We start from the raw sequence: 18,061 nt of genomic DNA, 5'->3' as shown, positions 1-18,061 counted from the left end.
GGGTGCAGGTGTTCTTTGGAATGGATGTTTCTGTGTCCTTTGGGTAAATACCTAGGAGTGGAATTGCTGGATCCTATGGAAGCTCTATGTTTAGTAGGTCGAGGAATCTCCACACAGCTCTCCATAGTGGTTGGACCAGTTTGCACTCCCGCCAGCAGTGCAGGAGAGTTCCTTTTTCTCCACACCCTCGCCAACATTTGTTTGAACTGTGTACATTTTAAGTGTTTTTATGTTCTGAGCTTTCCTATTTCTCTTCCCATGGATCCTCTTTTTGTTATTGTGAACCAGACTCAGTTTCGGTTGCTTGCAACCAAGGAAAGTTCAATTGATGCAAGTGATACAGAGGAACTGCATGAAATGCACCTTTAGCAACACAGAATTCAACTCTAAGTACTGGGGGGCGGGGGGTGTTGACAGGTAATTCAGTTACTGAGGGCCTGGAACACTCAACGTCCATGTGACATCCATGAATGAATGTGAATTATCAAAAACTGATGAAGAATTGACCAGGAAGTGTAACACACTGGGTGATCAGGCGAGGGAGTGGCCATGACTGTTGATGTCGTTAGGAAGAAATGCAAGACTCAATGTGCAGGCCTCAGAGAACACTCACTGACAGGGTGTTAGGGGGCCTGACAAGTCTCTTGCAAGGTGGTATATGCAAAAGGACTTAAGCACTGACTTAGGAGATTTTCTGGAAGAATTTTTTATGTCCTCTGTCTCTTGCTTCCTACCCAGGCTCTAGTCATGGGCAAATGTTTGGCCTTTACATGCTCCACACATGGAAATACATGAAATTAATATCCAATGGAGGAAGCCCCTCCCTCACCACTGGGAGGTGGGAGCGATGGTCAGAGGCTTCTCTAGTGCCGTCCTGGAGAGGATGAATTCTAGAACTCCATGAAGGCTCCTTGGAAGGTCTCAGTAACCCACAGCGGTGACCACATCAAGAATATGTTCTCAGATTGAATTCTCCTCTGTTGCTTGAGTTCCCAGTCCTGCTCCTGGCTGAGACTTGCTTGCACCTCTGCTCTCAGGGAACTGCAGGCTGGAATAAGGGGGGCTTTGGTGCTAGGAGTTATATGAAGCCATTGACGAGTTAGAAAGAGGTTCTTGAGGGTTATTCTGGCCCAGTGTGGAGGATGGGCAGGGGCAGTACCACAAAGGTCAACACAGGGAGGCCCTCCCAGAATGCCTTGTAAGAGCCTTAGTAAAGGGAGAGGGTCGCTGGGGTGAGGATGTTGCTGTCTAGCTGTCTCTCTCTGTCCCTTCTTTTATTGGTGACCCTCTCTCACACCTACAAACAAGCCCTTCTGCCCCTAGTTGACCTCACGTGCCACATGTCAATCCAGAACCCAAGGAAGACCATCAACACAACAAAGTCTCAGGGTATCACCAGATTTATTGAAGCAGTCTATAAAGTGCAAGTGGAGGAGAAACAGACAGTCATGAACTATCATCTTTGCTAGCAATTCCCCCAATGGGTAAGGAACCTGAGGCTCAGAGATGTGTAGCTCTTGATCACAAGATGGTTGATCTTGAGACACATCAAGTTCCTTGCCCGGTGCTGGCATCTGGTATCATTCTCCACTCCCCTCCTTAAAAAAAAAAATAATCAGTCACTGCTTCAACACAGCCTTTGGAATTTCACTGGTCCTCAGTTGTCTCCAGGGAAAACCTGGTTCCAAAGAGCACCAGTGATTGACCATTCTCCCACCCAATCTGCTGTTCTCACCACCACCACCACCACCAGAGGTCACTCTGTAATCAAGATAAAGCCGCTAGAAGACAAAAATATATTCACACTGGACAGCTGGGAGTTGACACTAAAACTAGGGTCAGGCCATATTTTCTAGCATGTCAGACCACGGGGAGGGTTAACAGAGGAGCCGCTGTTGCTTTCCCGTATCCCAACAATTTCAACTCTTTCACTTTCTCTCATCTTCAATTTTGTAATGTTACTGGTCTTCCCATCGCCTGTTCCTTCACCCCACTTTATTCTTGCCCCCCGTCTTGTTCAGTCCAAAATAAATGGTTTCCTTATCCCCTTCCCTCTAGTCTCCTCCCTTTTTCCAAGCTGTGTTCCTGCCTTTTCACATGCCAGCTTCACTAATCCTACTCTGACTCAGCTACAGAATTGCCAAACTCCTTAACACCCAGGTCCATAAACTTCATTTTGTGTTTTTCCCCCCTCGAGCAAGGACCACCACACCTCGTCAACACAAGTCCTTGCTCCTTACTTGGCCCTGGGGGTCGCAGAGTCAGAAACCACACAGACGCTCATGGATCCGGCTCAGGTCTTCCGAATACCTCTCCATCCTTTGGGCCTCCTGCCTCAGGTTTTCAGCCAACGGTGTCTTTGCCCCCTTGTGCAATTCCACCGAGTTTGCCACTACGCCGGCCACATCCACCACAGTAGTGACGCCAGCAGCGACTGTACCGAAGATCCGGGCTGTATTTGTCAATCTCAGACCAGCGAGTGCAAAACCTTTCCCGACTTGAAGGTTATTTAGGGCTCTCATTGTTTCACTAGACATGAGGCGTGAAAAAATGTCTGCTACATGAGGCTTGGATTGGACCCTCTGGATAAAAAGGGCCACCTTGTGAATGTAATGCAGGCGCCTGAAATTCTCATGCCCTAAGGAAACTACCTCGGGTGGGCACTTACGTAGAAATTCCTTGACCACATTCTCTTCATTGATTTCAGCTGATAGGGCTTTAGCTTCAGCTACTACAGAGGACATATTCTTCCTATCCACGGCGCTGGCAGACAAACCGGTCACAGCAGATGCTGCTCCCAGCCCCACCCCAGCTACTGTCAGTCCCAGACTGACCCCTGCTGTCACTGGTGCCAGACTCAAGCCAACAATGGTCAGAATGCCAGACACAAAGCCGGTGGAGTTGGCTGTTACATTGGCGATGGTACAGTCCTTGTGTACCTTGTCTGCCTTGTCTGCAAGTCCCTCGAGCTGGCCAATGTGCTTCTTAAGCTGCTGTTGCATCTGAGGATAGGATTTCTGAAACCACTTCCTGAACTCCTGCTCATTGTTATCTTCCGTGGCTGGGTCTGTTTTCAGACCTCTCAGAACTTCATATATCTCCTCTGCTTCATCCCTGTAATAATGAAAGTCAGGTGCTAAAAACAGGCCATTTGCTTATGTGCCCAATGGAATCAATACTCACTACAGTCCAAACGTTAGAAATTACAGAGCTTTTACAATATGACAAATGGAAAACAACTTTGCAAGTTTAAAGAATTTATCGATCAACAATAAATATTTCAAGCATCATAGATGCTTCCAGTATTTATTCAATCAGAACATAAAAAAGTAAATGTCATTTTAGATGCTCATAAGTCATCGTAGCTATTTGCTCAAGGGAAGGTCAATACCATCACCACAGCAGGTGTTTGTAGAGTAAGAACGAAGAGAAGTAGAATTGGAGCAGAAACAACTTTGCTCAGAGAATCTGAGTGTGCAGTGAAGAATTGAGCTGACCTACAGACAGCCCTGCCTTTTGCCCTTCACCTTGATCTTGACATCTCTAGAATGTCCTGATGGATAGGAATGTCTTTACTTGCCGTGCCCTTGGTCGCTGATCTGTCTAGCACTGAGATATCTGATGAGGGCTTAGGGCCCTGTGGTATCATTCCTGACCCCTGGGAGTGGCTGGAGCCTAGATGTCCTCCACTTCTCATGTAGAAGTCTTTCTCCTGCCCGTCTTTAGCAAGAGTCCTGTTGTTGAGCAAGGATCCTCCTACTCCTGATGTCCCCTCTAGTGATTTTCTACTCACCTACTCACTCTCCTTGTTGGCTAGAAAGTCTCACCTGTTTTGTTGTATTCAGCCTAGTCTCTCTCATCAATCACTATGCTCCTGACACTATCACAAGAGTCCTGAGTAAACTCTGTTGTACTATTTTAGCAAGTGTCAGGATAATGTTTTTCTTTAACAGGGTGTGCTCCACAGGTTGGCTATACTCCACGTGTATTTCAGACACTCAAGGAGCACAGTAACGCCTCCTGAGGACAAATGACAAGATTTCAAATGCTCCTAGACTCTGCGTTTCTCCCTTTCATGATTTTAACAGGTATCTGTTCTTTGTAATAAACTGTAACTGTGAGCATAGCAGCTGTCAGTGAGTTCTGAGTTCTTCTAGGGAGTTAATTGAAACTGAGAGTGGTTGGGTACCCTGAAATTTGCAGTTGGTATGAAAAGCTCAGTTTGGGGGATTTAACCCTCAGTCATGGGACTTTGGCACACTGGATACTTAGAATTAAAAATAAATCAGAGCCAGAAGGGACAGTAATGAATATTTTCCCTGTTATCTACTCTCTTCCAAGTTTGATGCCCATTGATCTTGTCAGTTGAAGGTCACTAGGCAAGTCATGGCCCCAAATGACTGGGAAGCAGGATGTTTGCTACTAAACATGGTTCTCCTTGACCACTCCAGATGCCTCTCTGAATTCTCACCCACATCCCTGACCTTTCAAGTGTCACCAGCCTAACACACATTTTAGCTGCTGACAGTTTTATTTTTGTGTACATCCCCAGGCCATGTGCAACTTTATAGAGCCTCTTAACAAGCCAGGGGATGTAAAAACCCATCTGTCAGAATCACTAAGCCTGAAAGTCCTGCTTTTGTAGTAGGTGAGGAATTCCTTCCTTCATTGGAGGGGACTAGGCAGTCTCCTCAGTAGCCTTCAAATTACTCAAATTTTGCAAACTCACATGCTGACAATAGAAGTATCACTGGGCCACACTGCCTTCCCATGCGTGAGAAGCTACTCTATGTAGAATAGAAGAGGTTTCCAAATAACAGTCAACACTTCCCCTCAGCCACCCAGAAAGATTATGGAGGAAACAATCACCTACTATTCCCCATGCCCAGCAATGAGAGGATCAAATCAGGGAGGAAAGAACCCTTGGACCAGATGATTGTGTTTGATTCCCACTGTCACTGTCGACCACACAGTCCGCCTTAAGGCCTTCACCAAAATCCTATCAGACTGAATTGCTCTTTTCCTTGGACAGACTACAAATGTGAGACATCCAGGAATAAGCTCAGAGCCCCAGAGCTGGCAAGGAATAGATCAGGCCCTAACCCAACTCTGCCCAACTCTGCTCCAGTCTTTCTACCTTACAGTATAGACGGTTTCTGTAGTGTTTGTAGAATTCCTGGGGATTGCAGCCACAGTCCCCAGGAACACACCTGAATGTGGCAATACTTTTTGAGTTGTTCCAAAGGAAATCCTGCTTGGCTCTTATCTCTAGGAAGAAGGCTTTTAGACCCTATTTCTTTCTAGAAAGCTTATAAAAAGTGAACACTAACTGAGCACTACTATTTGTCATTCATTATGCTAAGCACTTTACCTTTATTTTCTTGTTTTCCTCACAACAACATTGAACAGATAGGAAACTAAGGCAGAGAATGGGTGAGTCACTTGCCAAGGTCACACTAATGCTCACTGCAGACTTCATCTCTTCTCAACCCAATGCCATTCACTGCCAGCAAATGGCATGGAGAACACAGTCCTCATGGATTGTTAAGGAGGAACATCCTTCACCACAATCACAGGGTACTGCCTGGAGCAGGTGTGCCTGCTAGGAGGAAACCAGCCCAGTGAGGGACATCTGGGTGACATTCCTGGGACACCCCGTGGAGGTTACCTGGACAAAACATTCTTATCCACAAGTGCCTTCCAGATTTTATTGTCAGCCAGCAGCTCATGAAAGTCCTCATCGTTCATCATGTTCAGGATATATTGAATGGCAAGAGAGTCGTTGCTGTCTAGATGGAAAAAACAAAGGTGGTTGAGGTGGAGAGAAACTGGGGTTGAGTCTCAGGAGTCAGTGATAATCTTCCTGAACAGCTGTCACCTGGGTCCTTTGGATGGCGTCACCTGGTGTTATGGACACAATTGTGTCCCTAACAGGATCATGTGTTGAAGTTCTGACACCTAAATGGCTGCAGGTGGAGACGGGGTTTCCAAGAGGTAGATGAGGTTAAGTGAAGTCATAGGGTGGACCCTCCTCTGAAAACACTGTGCTTGCAAGAGGAAGAGACCAGATCTCTCTCTCTCTAGACACACACAAGAGAAGTCACCATCTGTAAACCAGGGAGAGTCTCACCAGGAATGAACCCTGGCAGCACCTTGCTCTAGGATGCCCAGCATCCTGAATTAATTATCTGATTTCTGGCATCTAGATATGTTTTATAATTCACACGTTTTTATCCTTTAGAAGGAGAATACTACACATAACATACGCCTCCAGCAGGGTGAGGACAGCACCCAGAACACACGTGCCGAGTTCTCAGAGTGAAACCAGGGAACACGCACATCAAGTGGACAAATCATGTGACGACTGTGAACAGTCTCAGGTCAGAACTTTGCTCGAGGCAAGACGACCCACAGACCCGGGGTGGGGGGCTCACCTGGACACCTGTTGGGGGCTGCAGGTCAAAATCAATCCCCTTCGCAATTCTTGATACCCTAGAGGTGAACTCAGCCTGGAGGCACCACCGACAATTCTGGGCCCCAGTGGGAACAGAGAAAGAAGAGGCTGACTACCTGCGTCCTCCTCATGGCTGACGTTAGCGCCCATGGTGCCGGCCACGGGGTCTCAGGGCTGCTCTGCCAGCTCAGCAGGCAGCATGCAGGTAGGAAAGGTTGTTTCACCCTTAAGAGAAAGAAGACAAACCATGCTCGGGCATTAGCCAGCTGTGGCTGCTGAAGCAGGGGAAACACCTGCCCTGTGCTTCTCTCTGGAGGGGCCCAAAGTTAAGATGCATTAACTGGGTGTTTCTCTGTCTCCTGAGCCCGGCTGCTGCTGTCTAGAGAGTTTCTCAATTCACTGCAGCTCACGCCAAGCCAAGTCAGATCCTGTCATCCAGGGGTGAAGGTAGGGGTGGGGGGCCACCCGGAGGAGACACCCCAACCAGGGAGGCCACCGGAGAGACTAGAGCAGTCACAGTGAACCCAGAAGAAGGGTGGGACAGAAGGTTCTGGAAGTTATTGGAGGTGGGAAGCAGCTGTGCTCATGGCTAACAGTTAATGCTGAGGGGGTGTCCGTGATGTGAGGCCGCGGGGTCCCCACAGAGGGGTGTAAGGTCGGTGCAGGGGACCTGGTGAGGGCCCCAGGCCGCGGGCAGAAGGAGGGGCCTGGAAACCCCAGAGGGATTCCTCCTTTGCCTCAGCTCCTGGAAACAGAGGCCCCCACCCGACACAAACAGGACCCGACAGCGATCAACCAGAAACTGCCAATAAAACCCACTTTGGTTCCGCATACCCAGTTTCCCGCCTAACCTTTCCTCACCCTACAAAAGGACATCTCCCTGGCACAACAACTCGACTTCTTCGACCCCGCTGGGGGTTGGCGAACCTCATCCGGGGGTGCAATAAAGTTCCTGCCTGTGAGAAACTTAGCCTGGCCTCCATCGCTTTACTTTCAACGGGGAGGGCGACCTGCCTCCACATCAGAGCGGAGCCAAGGAGCAGGCAGTTCCTGTTCCCAAGGGACCCTGAGCTCAGGTTGCCACAGTCGGGCCCGATTGGGCTGAACCCAAGTCTCACTGACCCCAGCCCCGTGTTGGGGAGATCGTGTCACTCCTGTGACCCACGAACACTATTCCCTGAGTGGGTGTCACCTGGAAGCAGCTCTGGCTCCTAAGTGAGGCCTTGCACCCCGGCCCTGGGTCTATTTCCTGGGTCACAGCTTCTACAAGGCCCAGTCCTCCTGCTTCCAGAGCCCTCCCTCCCTGGGGTCCCTCCCTGGTCCCCTCCCTGGGCTGCCTCCCCCAAAGCCCTGCTGTGGTTGGGGGGGAGGGGAGCCCTGGCCTCCTGAGGAACTTCCCTCTCCCTCCTCCTCCCCAGACTTTCATTCTTTGCAATAATATTGCACGCAATGCTCCCCTTGTACAAAACCTTGCCCTCATGGGGATTATTCACTTAAGGCATCTGGAAGTAGTGACGGGGTCAGGGGGCAGCAACATATAAACATTCTCAAACCTAGAGCCACACTGTTATGTCAATAAATCTTACCAATTCACAGTCCCACCCTGTGTGCGGTGTCCCTCCCGGCAGCCTTACCGGGTCCCAGTGATTAAAAAATCATACACCGAGAGCGAGAGGTTGCTCTCTCTATGTATATATTTTTTCTGTTAGTTCTGCTTGTGACTATCCGGTGTCGGGAGAGGAAGAAAGACAGTGAATATTGATTATTTTAGGCACTTGGCAAAATCTTGCTCTGTTTTCCAGGAGGTTTTCATTTGCTCACTGGACTGTGCAGGTGGAACACGGCTGTTCGCCCCCGGCTCCCGCCCGGCCGTCCTGATTCCCTGAAGCTTCATCCCGCATCAGAATGAACTTGATGCATCTCGCTGATGATTTTCATCATCGTGATGTAAAATTCACTGCTGTCCACGGGGCGCCCTGGGGGGTCTAGTCTGGAGTCCTCTTGAGCGTGTGAGGAACGAGCCTGCCCGGTGGGGCCTCATGTGTGTGAGGACCATGGAGCTGCTGCAGGCTCTTTCTCACCTTCCACGCCACAGGCAGCCCGCGCACACCCTGGACATGTACCAGTTATTCTGGACGTCCAGCCAACCCCACATGGCTCACGGCCTTGCAAGGGCCTGGCGGGCCCAGCCCTGTGTCAGCTCTGTGGCCATGGGAGGCGACAGCAGAAAGGGGGTGGGGAGGCTCCCCTGCGACCATCCCGGGCCAGGCAGGTGCTCTGTGGATCCGGGCAGAGGGGAAGAATCTTGGAGCCTTAGCCGTGTCTGTCGTGCCTTTCAGACTGAAGCAAGGGTCCGTGCGCGCAGGCAGGCAGGCCGAGGTCTGAAACCCGGGACCAGAGCCGGCAGAGCCCACGAGGACAAGGATCGGGTCCCGGGTGTCACCAGACATGTGTAATGTGTCTGCCCCTCGGTCTTTCCCGCCCTGCCCTGTCTTCTCTGCCATTCTTGGTCTGGCATAAACCTGTCTCAGCTCAGTGTGGATGCCAGCCTTGTTCCCCTAATGCTTGATTGGTATGTGGGGTGTCCCCTGGTCTAGCTGCTGAGTGACCAGTTTCCAAAAGGGCTGTGGGGGGAACAAGCAGGGAGCAGGGAGGCCCAAGAGGAAGCTCCTGCCCGACGGCACGGCCCAGACAGAGGCCCCACGCCCACCTCCTTGGCCCAAGCTCTCTGGAGGCAGCAGAACAGAGATTCTCACCAGGCATCTCCCTCCAAGTGGGGCGGGGCAGCTCCTCCCCTGGGCTCCCTGTCCTGTGTCTCGCCCTCCCTGCTTGCCTTCCCCCACACACCTGTGGACTGCAGGTTTCCTGTGCTCTGACCACACCCCGGCCTCTGGGCTTTTGCTCAGCCTGCTCCCTCCCCCTGGGGTGCTGCTGCCCACTGACCTGGCACTGTGAAAATTCATCTGTGCTGGAGGCCAGCTCAAAAACTTCCTCCCCAGATCACCACCCCCACCCACACCATCTCAGGCTCCTTGATGTTGCTCTCTCCTGGCTGCGGCTCCATTTGTGTGAAGGTTCCGTCTCCATTCAGCCCTGAGCACCTCGCCAGGGATCCTGCGTATTCTCCGAGGCACCATATGAAACCAAACTAGAATGGAGTCAGTTACGTCAAGGACGGATTGGATTTGGTCAACACAGGTGCCTGAGGGAAACCTCAGCTCACCTGACAGGAGTTACAGGTCTTCTCTGAAATCAGCAGAGGACCACCCAGCCCCTAAATGCCAAGTCTGTTTGCATCATCGCTGGACTTCCTGCCACTTACTCAGCTAACCTGATCCCAGTTTAGAAAGTCTGCTAAGCAACCAATCAACTCAAAAAGCCAAACAACCTCTGTGCCAATCCAGAAAATACCTTGTGTACATTTTAACGTGGTCTTCAGTTTCCAGTCCCCAGGTTGGCACCTGGCCACGAGCCCGTCTCTCTGATTGTGCTGGTGGGTGTGAGACGCTACCTCTGCCAGCTTCCTGCTCCAGTGCCTCCCAGGGTCCACTCTACCCCCTGGCACAGCCTGACAGTCTGAGGTGGGAAGACATTAGCCGGCCATGAAATAGCTTCTCTGAATCAATCTACCTGATCCATGAATACCTGAGATCTGGGTCACACAGTGGGGCCTCAGTTCACCCTCTTTGAGGAATTATTTTCATGCTGGTCTAGATGAAAGACTCATTCTAATCAAGCACAAATAAGACTTTGACTCAGCTTTTACACAAATAACCTTGCCGCTATAATGTTTCTTTGATAGCTCTATCAGGTTTCTGGGAGTTTCCATTGATTTCCTCATGTCTCACTCCAGCCATAATATTCTTATATGAGGAGAGAGAGGAAGACAGAGCTGCTGGAATACATGAGCCCCGGTGGATTGCAATAATGCCACGACTTGAGTAGAACATTCCAGAGTCTTCCCTCCCCAAGGACAGCTGAGCTTCTGAGTCCATCTCGGGCCTTCTCACTCCTGCTCACTGCATGTTTCCAGGATCAGGGGTTGGGGGAGGTCATGTCCTAACTGTACGGAAGGCTCCTTTGAGGCAACAGAAAGATCTTGATCCTTTTTGATCACACAGGCACTGACTGTGCTCCCCATTACAAAGTGGAAGCCAGGGCAGAAGGAGAGGTGGGTGGGGGAGGAGGGTCCCCTTGAATGTGCAGTGTCCTAGACCCGGTTGTATTTGTGCTAAAGAGGACCAGCAGGAGCAGGAGCAGGGAGAGGAGCATGAGCAGGAAGAGGAGCAGGAGCAGGAGCAGAACACGCTGGAGGGGGAGAGCAAGAAGGAAGAGGAGAGAAAAGAAACAGAAAAGCTTGTACTGAATCAGTCAAAACAAAGAGCTTCTACGGAATCAATCTACTGGGCAATCCATGGATCCATCAATCATTCAACTGATCCCAAAAGGATCTGAATGTGACACAGAAAGAAAAAACGACAAACACACCAGAAGAAATGCTTGAAACAACGCTGAGGTGAGGAAACCTTTCCAACCAAAGCACAAATTCTAGAACCATAAAGGGAAACGTTGATCTATTTCACCTCTAAAAACATTAAACATGGCCGAGGGCACCACAAACCAGTTGCACGCCAGGAAATACTAGTTGCAACACCTCAGCTGATAAAGGCAAGCTTGCACAGCTCCCACACAGCAACACGAGACGGAAACCAAATTTTTTAAGAGAACAGTTTAGAACAAATGTCTCCCTGGAGGTGACAGGCCCAGGGCCACCTCCCCTGGGGGGCAGAGAGCAGGCCACAGGGCCTTCGGGTGCTGGTGTTTAGGGCAAAGGTGCTTTGAAGACCCCAGTGTCCAGGCTTCTGTGTAACACGCAGACCCACGCGCACCCTCGGGCACCACACGGCCAGGGCTGCAGCAGGACGGAGAGGACAGAGCCAGGGTCCCACGGGGAATCACCCTGGCGTTTCCTCACCCGCTGCTGGCTTCTTCCCAGTGGGGCGCAGGTTGCCTCTTCCTCCCCCTGACCCACAACACACAGCAGGGGCCGGGGGCAGAGCCCCGAGATGACCTTGCTCACTCTGCCAGGCTGGGGCCCAGCAAGTCTCCCCCTCTGAGGGCCTCAGTTTCCCCAGGGGACCTACCCCAGCGGACTCAGGGCTCAGAGTAGGTGACACAACCGCTGGGTTCACTGTCTCAGAAACCCCTTGATCCCTCCTGTCTGAACAGAAAGTCTCTACCCCCTGGGCCTCCGCAGCAGCACTCCGGGTTCCCCCGGCAGCCAGGCCACGGGTAGCAGGGCGGGCTCCCTGCACCTCTTCTGATGTCTCCAAATTCCCCAAAGGCACGAGCACCCCAGCACCACCTTCTGTCACCTGCTCATGTCTCAGGGGTCAGAGACCTGGATTTGCTGGGGGGTCATAGGGTTTGTGGACCCCTCCGTGCGGTCCCCCTCCCTCTACTGGTCAGGGGCTCGGGGAGGGAGAAGGCATCTGGCAGGCCGGCCTCTGCTGCGTGCGCAACCTCTGAACTTTCCTCTTGGTTTATGAAGTGGTGACCACGATCTTTCTCTAAGCGCTGGCTGGGAGGGTGAGAAGGTGGGGTGAGGGTCCCCTTAACCAGCTTACCGGGACCACCCTTGGCTGGTGGAAGGAGACACGGGGCGCTGGTGCAGCTCCAGTCACAGGCTGTGAGTCTGTGTAACGACCAGACCCAACCTCTGGGCACGAACACAGGAAAGGAAACAGAAAGAGAAATTCAGCAAATCCCAGCAGATAAACATTAAGCCACACCCGGTACAGGACACTGACCTCCCAGTGTCCCCTGCCTTGCTGACCACCAGAAGAGCACCCCAGACCTACCTTTCAGACCCCACTGGCTCAGCACCTCCTGCCTTGTTCTTCAAGAACTGCCGCTGACAGACCGTGGGACCCTGAGCACATGACTGTCCCCCCCTTGTGGGTGTCCTACCCCTTCTTCCTTTCTCCTCCCCACTTCCCAGCAGGTCACCTGATTTCCCTCCATGTCAGGCACTCGCACTGTCCCTGAGGCCCAGAGTTCCTGGGCAGACGTGTCCCATGTCCCGCTGCTGCTGCTGGGGGTCACGTCCACAAAGCTTCTCCACGTTTGCTCTCCCGGCTCCCACTCAGGAGCCCCTGCTTCTACCACCTGCAGACCGTGCTCGTCCTTCAAAGCCCAAATCTGACATCACCTCCTCTGAGAAGCCCTCCGGCTGCTCCCCCATGGAGTTCATGTCTAGGCCCTGCTCCCATGGCACCTGATGGGGGTTCCCTGGGGTCACTGCTCCCCACTCGTCCCCGGGCCTCCCTCCCCCTGGTCAGCTTCCTCTGGAAGGACACATGGTGGTTTTGGTTCTCCTGACCGGCATGAGGAGGCCCATCTTGGTGTGAGGCCAGTGGCTGGTCACAGCCTGGGGGAGAGGCTGGGAGAACTCAGCTGTTTCCTACCCGGGCTATTAACACTCAACACCAGATCTTCCCCCAGACAGAGGCCTTTCAGGAAAAGGCAGCTCCAGCTAGTCAGGAGCATCTGAGGGAGAGAGCGAGAGCTTCTTACTGCTCTGTTCTCCATGGATGGGGCTGGGGGAGCCAGTTCTGGCCTGAGCCTTCCAGGCATCTTCCCTGAACCGTCCGTCCCCTCAGCTGGGAGAGAGGCTCCCTTGCACAGATAATGACCTGAGGGCACAGGTGCCCTGCTTTGAGGCCTCACAGTTGGGTGCTGTGAACCTTTTGGCATGGCCACAGCCCGCAGAGATGGAGGGCCTGGACACCCAGGGAACTCAACCTGCCCTTCCAGGGGGTGTTTCCTCAGGACAAATGTCCACGGGACTCCTGGTCACCCGCATCGCTCCACCTCTGGCTCTGGGTGGGGACAGAGCATGTTGGGCCTTCTCAAATAAGGAGCACTTGTAGTTTGGTCTGAAAAATCACCCCATAATGAAGGTCAAGAATATGACTTTGTCCAAATGAGGAAGCAGAGGGCAGGGGAGAGGCGGGGCCTTCATCCTGCTCTCAGGGAGGAGCCAGGACTCAACCCCAGTTTGCCCTCCTGACCTGTGCCAGAGCCCACCTCCCTTTGCTGAGCTGTTTTCCTCTCTGCACACCCCGCCGTCTTGCTGCTCTTCCTTTTCCCCAGCGTGGCTTTAATTTTACAGCCCAAGGTAACAGGGTGACCCCACACGTCTAGAAATCACTCACGAGCCTGGGTCTGAGGGCACCACGGCACCCTCGCCCGCCACTGGCACCTGGCGCCACCGGGACACAGCCAGAGGCCTGCAGGCGGCCAAGCGCCCCCCCAGGAAGGCAGCGGGTCTGGCCCTTGGAGAAGGCGGCTTGGTCGCACCCCTGGGGGTGATAAAAAGGTTGCCTGTGGCCTGCACGGAGAGGCCTTGGCCCCCAGCTGGCCGCTGTGTTATGTGGAGCAACCTCCCAGCCCTGGCCCCTTTCCCCACATCCTCCCCACACCTGCCTTTTTTGGGCTGTTCTCACAGGCGTGAGCTGCTGCTCCTTGTGGTTTCACTTGCATTTCCCTTAGCATGAGTGACTGGAACAACTTCTCACATGTCTGATCTGTCCGGAGGCCTTCTGGTGCTTTCTGGGATGGGTGAGGTCTGTCTCCCCCGTCCTCAGGGCCTCCATAGGGCCCAATAGTGCTTGATCCCCTGCGGCTCTTATTCCTGCTCCATGTTTCTTCAGCCCCAATACAAGGTTGCTTCCCCCTCCTGTCACTCTCCAGTCCCCTCCCCCTATTCCAGGCTCCCCAATTCTGCCTTCCTCTGACCCACTGGCCTTTGCCTGAGCCCTGCCCCCCCTTGCTGCTCTCAGCTACAGTCAGGCCAAACTCCCCCTCATTTCAATAACACCCATTTTTGCGGCAGGCTGTGCCTCCCATGCTATCTCTTGACATGGTCCGGGCATTGGGGGAGACTCCCGAGAAGCGGGGAGTTCCTGTGCTTCCCCCAAGAGGGAAAGTTGTACTTCCCAGAAGAAGGGAGTTCTTGCACTTCCCAAAGAAGATCTGAACTAGGGAGTCTCCATGGCAACACCTGCTAAAGCTCTCCTCTTTGTTCTTGGTTAATGCTGAGGTAAGTTAGTTATAAATTGGTCTGTGAAAACCTAATTCGGACCCAGGTGACAACTGCCTTATTGTTCTCACGCATGAACTGTCACAAAAGAAGTAAAAATTGTTAAAGGTATAGTTAGGAAAGAAATGTTCGGGCCCTGAGAATTATAGAGAACAAGCTGCCCTGAACCAGCTGTGATTGGAAACCATGGCCTGACAGGGGTGGGGGCTGGGGGGTGCATGTTGGCACCAGCAGTACATTTCCTGGTGTTTGCAAAAGGTCGATAGTTCGCAGGCCGTGTGAAGGTCAGGAATTTCTAGTAGGAGTTAGACTTCAGTAGAACTGACTTAGATCTGATGAGTTGTTTGAGACCACTTTGAAGTAATCGATTTATTAACCAAGTTAATTGGGTGCTAGGAGATAGACTGATTTTAGTAATTGAATAGCGAATAGGAATTTTACACCCACTGTGTAACTGAGAAAGTTTAATTGTTGCCAAATGTCGTGCTGTCTCATAGGATTGATCATGTTAGCCAACGAGCTGTATGTAGGAAACTAATTGTTCTTAAGGTTACCAGAGAATTGCCCTTAGGTGTGAGACCTGGGGAGTCTCTGCATGTTCATGAGAAAACATGTATTGATTGTTTCTGTTCTGCCTCAATGCTTGCGCTGAGGTAATCCCACCGCTCACCTTAAGGTATAAAGACCCGCTGAGACCCTCAGCAGGAGATACTTGCACCAACTGAGGTGTCTGTGTCTTCCTCACTCCTACCTCGCTCCACTTCCCCTCAGCCCTCCGAGAAGGAGAAAACACTTCACCGACTCCGTCCTCTCCTTTCTGAGATCCCTGCCACGACTTCTAGCTGGAGCTGGTCTCCAGCACGTTTTGAAGGCAACTCAATGACAGTAAAAGAGCAATTTATTGAGGAGGTTTCAGAGCCAAAATACCGCAGAGGTAGGAGCCCAGTACCACATTTCACAGGGCCCGTCATCATCAGGTTCCATTATGTTCTCAGTGACTGTGCGCACCGCCGCGCTCTTCCTGGCCGCTGCCGTCGAATGCATGTCTTCATCCCTTTCTGCTGGAGAATCAGTAGTGGGGGGATATCACCCAGAATTTTCTGGGCCTTCTCCAGTATGACCTTGCGAGTGGATGTCAGCTCTTGGGCTTCTCCTTCTGCTGATGAAGCGACCACATTTACTGCGGTGACCGTGCCAGTACCGGTGGCGACAGAGCCGACTCCCAGGCCCACCCCCGTGACTGCCAGTGCTGTGCTGAGCCCCCCCGGGAAGGGTGCCAGAAGTGCCCCAGCGACCCCCAGGAGGACAGACAGAATGCCGGCGGAGCTGGCTGGCACGTTGGAGATGGGGGTGTCTTTCTGCGCCTCGTCAACCCAGTCTGCGAGCTGACGGAGCTGAGCGATGTGCGCCTCCAGCTCCCCTCTCAGCTGAGGAAACACCTGCAAAAACCTCTCCCTGGACTTCTGCTCCGCGTCGCCCAGGCTCCGGCTTCCCCCAACCTGCTCAGACCTTCAGGCTGCGCGTCCATCCCGCTCCTGTAACAGTGAGGTCGGGGATGAGGAAAGAGGGTTTTCTTCTCTGGGCGTTGGGTGACGCGAGTCCATCCGCATCCGTCACAGAGACCCCACCCGAGAGCAAGTGGAAATGATTTTCAAAGGTAAAACAATCTCTCTTCTACCTGGACTGTTTTGCGCATTGCGGAGGCTCCATAGAACGTAGTGGGACAGGAGCAGGTGAGTCAGGAGCAGGTGAGTCAGGAGCAGGTGAGTTAAAGGCATCTTAGTCTCCCTCACAGCAGGGTTTGACAAGGACACTTTCTCACTCCGGGGCGGGGCAACCTCCACTCCGCAGCAGGTGTGAGCAGAGCGGGGACGCTGTGGCTGGACAGAGAGGAGGGTGGGAGCAGACACACCTTTACTCAGAGGCCCTGAGTGAGCAGAGAAGAGCTGGGCTGCCCCACGTCAGACCTGCCCTGGCCTGGGCTCCGGGGAGCGTCTCTAGGTGTCCTGACTGACAGCAGCGTCTTCTTGGGCCTGGGCCTCTGGCCACTGGACAGTGGAACTTGTGAAGTGGGATGGTGCCGGGTGTGACTTGGTGCAGATAGTAATGCATTATCTGCCCATTTAGCTGTGGAGAAACATTTGTTTTGCAAACACTGGGTTTGGGATCTGGCAGAGGGCTTTGTCCCCCAGCGCTGCCTGTCTCCCCATAGCCCGAGGTGGGGCAGGGAGACTCCGGCGAGTGGAATCGGTCCCTGTTTGGCCCGGGCGCCACGACCTGAGCTCCCCACAAGGTCACATCACCCTCCCAACAACCCAGGTGGCAGCTACTGCTGCTCCCAAATTGCTCCCACCTGCAATATGAGGCACAAAGCATTGGCCAACAGGCCCCGCATCCCCAGGAGGGGCTAAGCTGGCACTCAGTCCAGGCACCCGAGTCTCTGGCCCTAGGAGTGACGAGTGAGGACGGGTCCAGAGAAGCAACGCCCCTTGCTCAAGGGCCCAAGACAGTGATGCCCACGGAGCCTGAGGTGGGGCGGGCGCGTCTGAGGGGACAGTGAGGTGAACCAGCCCTGTAGCCCCCAAGTCCCAATGTTGAATGAAGAAGCTCCCGAAGGCCTGCAGGAAGGGGTCCCACCTTCTCAAGGTATCTCCCTTCTGGGGCCACGAGCGCACCTGCTCAGAGGCTGGTCGGTCAGCAGGAGCCCAGGGCTGTGAGCACAGCAACGTCCCGTCGAGAGGCGTAGCATTCTGGAGGGCCATGCAGCCAAACTGTGGGTGAGACCCGGCACGTGAATTGATGTGGGGGCCACAGTTGTGTCAAGGGGATTTCTCATCCCTTCTCGAAGGAAAGCCTTACCTCCTTTCCCTCCCTCTGGCCCCAGCGGGGACACCTTGTCCATTGCCCATGACTCAGAGCCTCCACAGGGCCGGGCTGAGGTCAGCCTTTTTTCAAAGAGTGAATGAATGACTGAAAGCTTCAACTGTCTTATGTGGGGCCTCCTGTTCCAAATGCCACAGGCCTCGCCACCAACTCCCTTGTTCCTGCTGAAGAGCAGGCTTTGCACTGAAGGCTGAGGAAGCTCCTGGAATTAGCCCCTGGGCCTTGGGTCTCCAGCCCCAGAGCCTGTTCAATGTGGTGCACAGAGCAGGCACTCAGGGAATGAACCAGGGTTTGTGTGAGACACTCTTAGCACCCCTGAATCTGGTCCAGCCTTTTCAATTACCTTTTCTATACAACAGCCTCCCCTACCCAAGCTGCACTGATGGAAGCTTCCAGAAGATGCACAACACATAATAATAAATTTATTTTAGTAAACTTTAAATTTGCTTCCTAGCAGTCATTGACAAGGAGGAGGTAATGCAAAAGTCATTTGTACGGAGTATAGCAAGGAGGAGGTAATGCAGAGGCAGTTGAGTCAAAGAGAAAGCAGAAATGTGGCACCTGGAATAAGGTGAAGGTCAACAGAGGAGCTGCTGTGGGAAGAACCTTCTCTTTTAAAC

This window comes from Talpa europaea (assembly GCF_964194135.1).
Source record: "Talpa europaea genome assembly, chromosome: 15".
NCBI classification, from domain to species: Eukaryota; Metazoa; Chordata; class Mammalia; order Eulipotyphla; family Talpidae; genus Talpa; species Talpa europaea.
The sequence above is the reverse complement of the archived record's forward strand: the minus strand, read 5'-3'. Positions refer to the sequence as shown.